Source organism: Abramis brama, assembly GCF_963993115.1.
Source record: "Abramis brama genome assembly, chromosome: 16".
Taxonomy (NCBI): domain Eukaryota; kingdom Metazoa; phylum Chordata; class Actinopteri; order Cypriniformes; family Leuciscidae; genus Abramis; species Abramis brama.
Genome location: NC_139978.1, coordinates 30599081 through 30611654, shown reverse-complemented (window position 1 = coordinate 30611654; position 12574 = coordinate 30599081).

The window sequence follows — 12574 nt, the reverse complement described above, 5'->3', positions numbered from 1 at the left end:
CAACTGTTTTCAATCAGCATATTAGAATAGTTGTGTTCGACTTGAAGTGGCGCTGCGCAGACCGATCTGTGTATGACATCAAAGTACCGTGAGAGCGTTTCAAAAGCAAATGGAATCGTCTGATCTCTAATCGCTCTTGCGGTACTTTGATGTCATTTGCCGATATGACATTTATATACATTTATAAATTATATATATATATATATATATATATATATATATATATATATATAAAGCGGTTCAAATGTTCATTTATATCTTACCAAGATGCGATTAGGGGAGTGCGGGGCACAACCTAACGCGGGGCTAGTTGTAACACGCTTGTTTTAAAGGAGACATATCATGCTTTTAAATTGTTCCTTTTTACATATAAATCATACATTTGTAGTCTATATAAAGCGGAACTGCAATGCTTGGGTCTGAATTCCTCATTATTATAGCTCCACAGGCCCCTTTTCTACCCCTTTTCTGATGTGCGTCTGAGAGCAACTCGTTTTGGTGCGGTCTCTTTAAATACAATTGAGACACTTCATACCCCGCCCACACTCGGTTCAACTCCACCCCGTTCGGCCATTTTTGTAGTTTGATAGCAGAGGTACGATTATCTAGCGGCACAGAAACTTTTTATTCACACGTTATTAACAAAATGTCAACAACGGAAGACTTGTCCAGCCAGCCTTACATGTTCGAGCCAGAGTTGGAGCAGGAGCGAGATGAAAATGAAGACGACGAACCTGTAGAACAACGTCTTCATATGGATGTATCGCAGTTGTGTGTACTGTATTTACACATGAAACTTTGGTCTTCCGACCTTTTACCACCGTGTCGATTTATTTTGATTAATATGTGCGAGGGAGAGAGAGGAAGACAGCGTCTAGTTTGGAGACGGTGATGTCTTGTTTACACTTTCGCCTGGCTCTGAAGAGAGAGAGTGAGCGCGCGCGCGACCGGGTCTCTCTCTCTGCTCGTTCTTTCAGTTAAACATGCGTCCTGTAACAAGCGCGGCAGTTCATCTACATTAAACGGTGTAATGAAGCGTGTGGGTTACTACATCCAACAACCGAACATTTTAACTTACCCTCTCGTAACTTCTGCATCCTTTAGCTTGGACTACAAAATTGCAGCGAGAAATAAAAATGGCGGATTGCTCGAAGTGGTGGGCAGGAAGTCAATGTCCTTATTTGGCAGGTCCGCTGCAAATACTGTGACGTAATAGTTCAAAAAACGTCATAGATAACAGAAAAATCGGAACAGGTTGAAAAATATGACCAAAACAGAATATAAAGATATCAACAAAGCACCTGAAGAGAATAATTTCATATTTTCTGTACTTCTAAACACTCCAAATATACAACAAAATGCATTTAAGGGCTAAAAAAGTGCATTTGGCATGATATGTCCCCTTTAAATACTTCCGCACATGCTTGGATGACGAAACTTTGTGTATTTACTAGTTGCCATATCAACACTATATAGAAAAAAAAAAATCTGCCAAAATTATTATTTTTTTTGGAAGATATCCATAGACATTTATTAAACCATAGCAAAAGTAAATTTCTTAAGTTAATTTTTCATCTCTATTTTTTGTGTTTATTTAAAATAAGACAAATCTGATATTATTTTAATCTGCAAGATGTTATTTAACAGTTGAGATAGTTATTTAATGCTTCGCTAACTAGCAGAAGACACTAGCAGGGTTTAAATCGCAGTTGTGCAGGCGGGGGCATGTTGTAACACTGCGTTACAATGTGCCCCTATTAGAAATATGCTATTATATTCTATACTTTTATTAATTTTATTGAGAAAACGTGAGAAAAAGGTGAATAAAGACTGAGAGTCAATGTTCAGAAATTACTAATTATTTATTTGTTTTGAACTATGTTGTATAACTGTGTTTTCATGTGTTCGTAATCAAAACTCAAAAATGAGTTTATATTTAATTATTAAAAATTGCCATTATTTTATATGAAAAAGTTTTTTAATTGTATTTTATTTAGAAAATATTTTAGTTTGTTTTGTATATATTTTTTTATTAGATCAGATAACATTTTAAGCTGTCATATGTTATAATGTACCCCACCTATGGGGCATGTTGTCACATTTCACTTCCATTCTTTCGGGGTATGTCAAGAAAAAAGTATATACTGTATTAATAAAACAAAACCACATAATTGTACTAGACATGTGGGAAATTAATGTGGGAAAAAATAAATACTCTGAACCATAAGTAGATTTACACAAACTGAGAAAGTCAAAAAGCGTTACTTTGTGCCCCGCTCTCCCCTATATATTGTTTATACTCTTTATTATATACAGAAATGGACCATGGTGGACATATTTGTGACCCTGGACCACAAAACCAGTCACATGGGTTAATTTTTTGAAATTGAGATTTATACATTATTTTATAAAGGAAAGTCTGGAAAGTCCAGTTCCAACGTTACTGTCACTTATCAACGGCAGCTGTCTCAGTTGCTAAGCAACAAGAACAGTCCTCCATATAGGCTAGCTATACCGTCCCATTTAACAACGCTCAGTTGGATCTTCGCGGCATTCGAAGGCGTGGTCTTTGAAGTCCGAGTCCTTCGAAGGATGCAGCCTTTAAATTGGTACACAGCCCTTAAGTCAGTAGAACCCAATACTTACATTTAAAAGAGTAATTTCTCTCTCAAAAAAAAAAAAATCCTAGTCACTGGTGCACAATGAATTCTGGGTTAGGCAAGGCCGTGAAGGATCCATCTGTTGTATCCTTTATTGCCCACGAAACGAAGGGCGCATTTGGAGGCCGCATTTGAAGGAGACTTCGAATTGGGACAGCCTTTGTCGTGCCGCGGTGATGCAATCGGCCGTCAAAGGCACCCTTCTAAAGATGCAGCCTCTGAGTTGGGACACAGCACATGTGACTGCTGAAATTTCAGCCTTGCCATCACACAAATAAATTACATAAATTCAAATAGAAATTTTTAAATTGTAATAATATTTCACAGCATTAGGCTACTTTTTTCAGTATTTTTGATTAAATAAATGCAGCCTTGGTCAGCATAAAAAAAACATCTTTCAAATAAAATCTTACCAACCCCAAACTTTTGAACGGCATAGTGTACTGTATATTATAATTTTATTTTTGAATCTGACACTCCTCAGTTCTAGTCTCATGGGACAGAAAAGTGTTCACTACACACTTCAGAATCTCAGCCATCTGAATATTTTTTGCACACAAGAATGCTTCCTATTTCAATAGAAAATACATCAAGGATTTGATATGTGATATAGTATATGATATTCATGATACCATCTCATGGTCATTTGTGGGCAGATTACAGGTGTGTTACAGACAAGCGAAGATGTACCTTTTGTCCCTAAAGAAATGTCTTGCATCTCTTTTTGAGCTGTAACTCAGAATTAAATAGCTTTGCATCTGCCAGGAAAGAGCTTTATATGTGAACTGCTATAATAACTTATAAGTTGTTTTTGAAAAGCACTGCCTGTGGTTTAATGAGACTCTGTCCTCTGCTCTACTTTGAAAGACAGATAAGACGTTGATACTCAAAGGTTGCTTGAGCTTCCACTGCAGTGGGAATATGTCTGTCAAAGCAAATAGACAGCTGGCCTGTACCTCTCATCCATCAAGCGCTGCCACGTTCACTTTGCACATCTTGATAACGGGGGAATTAACAGCAAGCCCAGAGATCAATGCATTATTTAAGAGGCGCATGCTGATTGGTGATGAAAATGAATGAAGAGCCCGTTCCTCTGCCCCCGTTTTCTACGGTGTCCCTCGGGTACCTTCTCGCAAATCCTGCAGAGAATGTAAAAACACGCTTTTGGCTGGAGAGATTCCAGAGTGATTTTAATTAAAGCCGTTTTTGACACATCATCAGTACAGTAGCTATCCTTGAAGGGGGTCCTAAACATCTTAAAATCAGTAATTTTGTGTTTGTCATTTTGTCAACAGCATCTCAATGTATGCCTACATCTATCCATCATATTTATTGCAATATCAAAAAAAGCGTTTTTTTTTGTTTTTTTTTAATATACCAGAGCAGGGGCGAAAGTACCATTTTTCAGAAAAACATAATTTGAAAAGATGATGTTTTAGACAGAGATATATTTTTGCTGTGGTCAGTCACTCACAAGTGTGGTCTATCAATACCAGGTGGTATTTTGTAAAAATGTAGAAGGACTTCAGTATAATTTCACTTTGAACTTAAGACTGCTCATGTTACTTTCGACCCCGTCAGTTGGGACGAAAATAACACACAGGTGGGTCAAAGGCGCGCTTTTTTTTAAGTAAAAGAAATTAATACTTTTATTCTGCAAGAATTCATTAAATTTGTCAAAAGTAACAGTAAATACTTTTATATTGTTACAAAAATTCAATTTCAACTAAATGCTATTCACTTCAAAGAATTCTGAAAACACTTTATACAAAAATATTAGGCAGCACAACTGTGATCAACACTGATAATAATAAGAAATGTTTCTTGAGCATATATATTAGAATGATTTCTGAAGGATCATGTGACACCGAAGACTGGAGTAATGATCACAGGAATACTGTACATTACATTTTTATATATATATATATATATATATATATATATATATATATTAGACATGTGCCGGTATTCGGTAATGCGATAAATCGCGGTAATGAATATGCACGATATTGTTATCGTGGGCACTTCAAAATACCGTGAAAAATAATAGATCAGAATTTATATTTATAGAATGCGCATTAGCTTATTTTCCATCAACCGCTTAAACAAACACTGCGTATATGCTGCACGAAACACGTACGCACTCTGATGTAAACAATCCCCACATGAAGCACTGTGTGCACGCGGCGCAGTGCGCACTCTAGTCTAATGTAAACAATCCTCACATGGAGAAGAAGCATGGCGGAAGGAGGAACGCTGCCGACGATTTATCCATAGGCAGTAAAGTAAAGGATTTATCCCCCTTCTAAAAGCAGGGCTGTCAACTCTACGCATTCAGCTTGAGACTCACGCAATTTACACTTTTCACACGCTCTCGCGCCACACATCCATTTTCTCATGCAGAGAAAAATCGCGGAGCAAAGAGGACACTGACACCGACAGACTAGACAAAGCAGGTTACTTTTCATATGAAATAATTCTCAGCTCTCAGGTTCTGTCCATTTTATTACGAAAATCAGACAATAAATACCGTTTTGGCGCTTGTAAATGTGACGTGACCGATCGCTGTAACGCCTCAGTTCAAGTAAACCGATCATCTGTTACCTCATATTTAAAGATACAGTAACTTACTGAAAGGTATTTATGCCTCATACATAATATCGATCAATCAGTGTTTTTCAACCATGGAAAGAGGTCAATAAAACTGCAGGTGAACAATTATGTCACAGAACGTTACATTTACCTCAGGAAAGCCATTTAATGACCAATACATTAGTTGACTAGAAAAAATAGCTATAGAGAGGAGTATTTTGCTAAATATGTGCACTATATTACATTTGTAATATATTTTTACTTGTGTCATAATTGTTATTATAATGAAAACCAAATTATATTTAATTTAATTTTTAACCTTTAATAATACCAGCTGACATGGTTCTCTGTATGTTTACAGCATTATGTGAGATATATTTTTTCTAGAGAAATATTAACATTTAGGCTATCTACTGTAGCCTACCTAATATTTATCCAAAGAGTCAATATTGAATCAAGATTGAAATCAAATCCCAAGAATTGAATTGAAATCGTGAAAATTGTGTAAAATTCTGTTTAGTTACCAAATGTTTTGACAATCACAATTACACCTATTGTGATGCAAGTTGTTTTTTTTCTACATCCCCTCCCAATCCATCTGTTTCTCTTGAGCAATTAAAATATCGTGATAATACCGTATACCGTGATAAAAGCTCAATCAATTAATCGCAGCATGAAAATTTGATACCGGCACATGCCTAATATATATATATATATATATTCAAATAGAAACCAGTTATTTTAAACTGTAATATTTCATAATATTACTGTTTTTACTGTATTTTAAAGTACACAGGTCTTAAACATTTTAAAATCTGTCAGTATGTGTTTGTCAAACGCATCTAAATGCATATAACAGTTTTCCGATTTCACGGTGCTGCGATGCACCGCAATAACCTTACCTCCCATCAGAACAGACCAATGACACTTCAGATGTCTCTTTGTCCTTGGTTAATATCAGGACACACACCATCCTATACTATCATTTTAGCGAGAGTTGTATGCATCGAGCAGCACGTCTTCTATGACCTTAAGGAATGACCCTTACGGTGATGGTCCTAAATGAGCATTTCCCATGAGGGGCTGGAGAGATGAAAGGCTGTGTTCTTAAAGAGAGATTAAACAGGATTTGATAGGCAGAGCAGAACAGCTCCTTTAGTAACTCTGGGAAAAGACAGAGAGCATTTGACGGGTGGCAGGGAAACAGATCCACAGGGCAGCTCATTTAAAGAGAAGCACGCAGGGCAAGAATGCAGGCTGGTCCTACTTCAGCTGTTTGGATACTGATGATAATGAGACCCCTAAAAAGTACATATAGTTATTAGTCACCAAATCTTTTCTTCCCGCCATTGCAAACATGTTTACTTGGCTGACATACTGTATATATAACACCTACCTGTACTTAGTAACCACTAGTGCTTCTAGTTACCTAACTAATACATATACACAGGAAAAATCAGGGAACTAATCAACATGAAACACTACAAAAGACTACAAACAGGGCACTCGGGACAGGAAGTATAACAAAAGTCCAAAAGACAAACACGGAGAACCGCTGTAAAAAAAAAAAGTTGCTGCCTTCAATTTTTAAGTACAATCAACTTGGATGTTTAAGTCATTACAACTTAAATTACATTAAACTGACATAAAAAAAAATGAGTTGAATATTAACTTATAAAACAAGTTGAAAATGGCTATTCTAAATGGCTAACTTATTCTGATGACTTATTGATCATGTAATTTTTTAGATAGACCAGTAACTAGTTTGACCTTTACTTTTTTACTCCAGTTATCAGTTCTGTAAACAATTAATTATTGGTTTTCTAATATCTCTCTCTAATAAATGGCATCATTCTGTGACTCTAAATAAGATCACCCAACAATGGTATTCAGGGGTAAAATATAATATTGTGTGTATTTTGCATACATTGTCATAAATATGATGGCATAAATAACAATAATACATAATATTAGTATTAATTTTAAAATATTCCTAATGAATTTCATATTTTTGTGTGTCATAATTAAAAATTGGTTCTGCTAATCAGTTCATCTATAAAAACAATAAATCATCTATATTTGTCATAAAAAGGCAATAAATCTAACTCCCACGTCTACTAAATGTCTTGTTACTAATAAAACATTTTCTTAATTCTTTCATCAATTGTTAATTTAAACTTTAAACAAGACACAATCTGAAAAATACGGCTATGTGTTGATTTGATTTGATTCAAGTTGAGGTTAATGCAAAAACTTAAAGATGTAAATATAGCTAATACAAACGTGTGTGCTAGCTTTGCTAATACTGTACCTTAATTTACTTTGAGGTATTTACTCGTAGTGTTAAATGCTAACTAATGTTAATTGATGGCATGATTTAGCTGATTGTATTTTACAAAAAAACAAAGTTAAAAATGACAAGAATAAACACATGGACAGGGATTCAATCCAAACACCCACAATCCCACATTTCATCTCCTGAAGTTTAAAATCACAGTCGGAGACGGTGTGGGCGGCTGCTTTCAGATCATAATTACATTCCGATGTATATGAGGCCAAGAGGTAATTTTTCTTTTTCTTTTTGGAAAATGCTTGTTTAACATGAATTCTTTGTACACTGCAAAATCAACCCCGCAACAACAAACTTAAGATTAAATCATGGAAGAAAAAATAAAAGGTGTGGGGTGTGAGTGGGACAGCTTGAAAGATATTCAAATACATTTCCTATCAAAAAGAATTTATAATGACTCCCCCTCATCGGAATGCCATCTCTGCAGGGCTGGTTTCACTCCCCCCCTCACTATTCAATATGGATATGATGGTGTACATGTTGTAATCATAGTGCGGAAGAATACTGCAAAGACTTTCACCTTTAAAAAGTATGATTATGGTGCAGTGCTTTTGGTCATATGTCTTATCTGACAATTTAAATTTGAAAACGTCATTTTCATTTTCAATTCATTTTACAAGATATTGTGAATAAGTATTTCTAATGACATGTTTTAATAAGCAGTCAGTAAACAGATTAAATTGTAAAAACTTAAAGTATAGTCAGATTTAATCTGATTTCTAGTTCTGAAATACAGTCGGATTTCTGGTTCATAGCCAAAAAATTATACACATTTCAGTCGTGAACTCAGCAACAGCTCTGAATGATTCACTGATGATTCAGAATATTTTTGTCTGACTCGTTTTATAAGTGTCATTTTTTTGAAAATCGGGCATTACGGCTTGTTGTCCTGAAACCACGCCATGCACAAATTATTGTGGTTCCATTTTTTGTTGCATTCGCAGCCATTTTATAGTCGCAGTCTGAAGCCCTGTACGGACAGGTATAATGTAAAGTCCATCATTATAGCAAACTATTTCACAACCCTCTGGAAATCTTCTGAAATCATTTGATGGCTTTGTGTGAAGAACATATCCAAGAAGATATGTGCCAGCAAACAGTAACAGAATCATTGTTATTTTTTGAGTTCAATCAATGCATGACTGCAGCTAACAGGGAACGTACCCAGAACTTTAGTTAACGTTGTAACAAGGTTCTATCAACATTATGAACAAATGTTCTTCTGGTAACGAAAACAAAGCATTCATTCCAAGTTATCTGGTCTTTAATAATGTTTTCAAAAAGTTAGCACAAAAACAAAGTTCTGTCATGAAACTCTAAATGGCGCAGGCTAATAGGACCTTAAATCAATCTGCTTGCAATCACATCATTCTCTATAGGGCACAGCTGATTGGTTCCTGCTGTATCAGTAGCCAATGAGCTTGCATGCACAATCTTCAAATACAGTGGGGGAAATAATTATTTGATCCCCTGTTGATTTTGTACGTTTGCCTACTTACAAAGAAATGAAGGGTCTATAATTTTTATGGTTGGTTTTCTTTAACGGATAGAGACAGAATATAAACAAAAAAAAATCCAGAAAAACACATTATTTAAAGGTTATTAATTGATTAGCATTTGATTAAGTGAAATAAGTATTTGATCCCCTACCAACCAGCAAGAATTCTGCTTCCCACAGATTGGTTATGTAGCCCATGTGAAACACAGATTAGTCTTGTCACTTTAAGGAAGTACTCCTATGTCAGCTTGTTATGTGTAGAAAAAGACACCTGTCCACAGAATCTGTTTCTCCATTCCAACCTCTCCACCACCATGGGCAAGACCAAAGAGCTGTCATAGGATGTCAGGGACAAGATTGTAGACCTGCACAAGAATGGGCTACAAGACCATCAGCAAGAAGCTTGGTGAGAAGGAGACAACTGTTGGTGTGATTATTCGGAAATGGAAGAAATACAAAATGAAAAATCAGTCGCCCTCGGTCTGGAGCTCCATGCAAGATCTCACCTCATAAGCTAAGGATGATCATGAAAAAGGTGAGAGATCAGCCTAGAACTACACGGGAGGAGCTTGTTAATGATCTCAAGGCAGTTGGGACCACAGTTACCAAGCAAACCATTGGTAACACACTACGCCGCAATGGATTGAAATCCTGCAGCACCCGCAAGGTCCCCCAACTCAAGAAGGCACATGTAGAAGACCATCTGAAGTTTGCCAATAAAGAATGTGCTGTGGTCAGAGGAGACCGAAATTGAGCTCTTTGGCATTAACTCAACCCGTCGTGTTTGTAGGGAGAGAAATGCTGACTATGACCCCAAGAACACCATCCCTATAGTCAAGCACGGAGGTAGAAACATTATGCTCTGGGGTTGTTTTTCTGCTAAGAGTACAGGACGACTTCACCGTATTGAGGGGCGGATGGACCGGGCCATGTACCGTAAAACCTTTGACGAGAACCTCCTTCCCTCAGCGAGAACACTGAATATGGGTCGTGGATGGGTCTTCCAGCATGACAATGACCCAAAACATACCACCAAGGCAACAAAAGAGTGGCTCAAAAAGAAGCACATTAAGGTCTTTGAGTGGCCTAGCCAGTCTCCAGACCTTAATCCTATAGAAAATCTGTGGAGGGACCTGGAACTTTGAGTTACCAAACCACAGTCAAGAAACCTTAAGGATTTAGAGAGGATCTGTAAAGAGGAGTGGACCAAAATCCCTCCAGAGATGTGTGCAAACCTGGTGACCAACTACAAGAAACGTTTTACCTCTGTGCTTTCCAACAATGGTTTATCCACCAAGTACTAAGGCATGTTTTGCTTGGGGATCAAATACTTATTTCACTTACTGAAATGCAAATCAGTTCATAACCTTTATATAATGTGTTTTTTCTGGATTTTTGGTTGATATTCTGTCTCTCTCCGTTAAAATAAACCTACCATAAAAATATAGACCCTTCATTTCTTTATAAGTGGGCGAACTTACAAAATCAGCAGGGGATCAAATAATTATTTCCCGCACTGTACTTGGTTAGTATTTGCTTTAGCAGTGCAGCTCGCTTTCAGAAACCCTCCACCTTCCCCAGCTCCACCTGTATAGATCTGCTACGGGTAATTCATGTATGCTATATTGTACAGCAGCAGCATGTCTCACTTGCTCACAGCAGTGTGTCGTATGTGTCCCGTACTTACTCTGAAGCAGCAGTGTAGCAGATCTATTCTGCCAAGACCAAACATATCATTATTGTCATATCCATTACCATGCCAAACACTCCAAGAGTTGTCATGAAAGAACATTATTTATATATTGATCATGGAACATTTTCACCTGAAACGCTTAGTTGGATGTTTGTTACCATTATGTTTGCAAAATGATAGAATGGAATGTTCCCTTAACATTTGCATAACCAAGAAAAAATGATTTAAATGTTTAGAGAACATTCAGAAATACGTTTTTTTTTTAGCTGGGTAATTCCCAAGCTGCAAAATAAGAAACACTGGCTGCTTTCGAAATCACATACTCTCTTGAGTACTGTAGTTTTTTTTTGAATAACTAATTCAAAAATTCGTGACTGCTAAAAAAGTATGTTCTATATAGTATGTGCGTAGTATGAATGTAGCCTAATCTGGACATACTACATTCGCCATGTTGTCATTATCATGTGACCTACCAGCGTCAATTACATCACGTCACCGCCATTCATCCTCTCCAGTGGCCTCATGGGATAGTAAAGTGTCCACTGTATGCACACTTCAGAATCTCGCCGAAAAGAATAGGTCATCCGGGTACTTACTCTTTTATTACTGTGAATTCAGACATTATTCTTTTCACATACTGTTTTTCACCTACTATATAGTAGGGAAGTATGCAATTTCGGATGCAGCCAAACTGTTTCTGTTTGTCATAACAGGTGACAGGTGGAAGGTCATTGCTGTCAGCTCTTCAGTGTGGCTCTTTTATATAGGAAAAAACTTGACTCAGCACAAATTCCTAAACGATCCCGTTGACTCATTTTCTTGACACCCAGGCGGCGTTTAAGGGATATAGATTAGTCTGTTATGGGATGTGACTGCCTCTCTTACACACTTAAACAAATGTATGATTACATTCAATAGCGTTCTGCAATTTCATTCCGTTTCTTCAAAGGAAGAGAGACATATGGGAAGCAGTTGCCTGCCAGTGAACGGTCACAACTAGGCTGATTTTATTTGTGATCTTTCTTTTAGATTAATTCATAGCTTTTCCTCTCCCGCCTGTCAGGTCAGGGATTAGTTCTTGTTTTGTGTGCGTGTGGGTTCTTGCATTTGTCTTCTTTTCCTTTTCAAGGAAATGTGCTTTCAAGAGCGCTGTGGAAAATGGAGTGGCTTACATCATTTTTCTGAGAGTTTTTAAACAAGGATGAATGTTCCACCTAGAATCGATCAACATGTCTTATGAGGTTGAATAGAGGTACAGATTGATGTTTAAAAAAAGGAAAAGAAAAGAAAAATGAATGATGAGGAACTCTGAGAATGTAAAATTAGGTAGATCAATTGTAAACTACAGCCTGGAGGTCAAAATGCAGTTACAAGTTTGTACATGCAAAGGTTAAATGCTGCCTTCAAGTCATGCCATGAATGACTGTATTTATGAAATGCAAAGAGATATTGATCATAATAGACTTTAAATGTGAATATGCAATTTATGAATGCATTTTGTGCACTGTTGATGGAGAATAGCAATAAAGCTTGTCAAAAAATAGCATTCTCATTTAGCCAGTTAATAAGGTAACACCTGTGCAATAAAACTACATATCCCACAATTCTGCAGCCATAAGAGAATGAAAACTATTTAGATAAAGCTTCAGTAACACACCAACTGTGCACCCTTTGCCCTTTATTTTATCGCACTAGTACTATTAAAACTTCCAGTCTTCCAAAGAGAAAAATTAAATTGCACACCACTATTTTATTCAGACCAAAATCACTTAAACCACTGG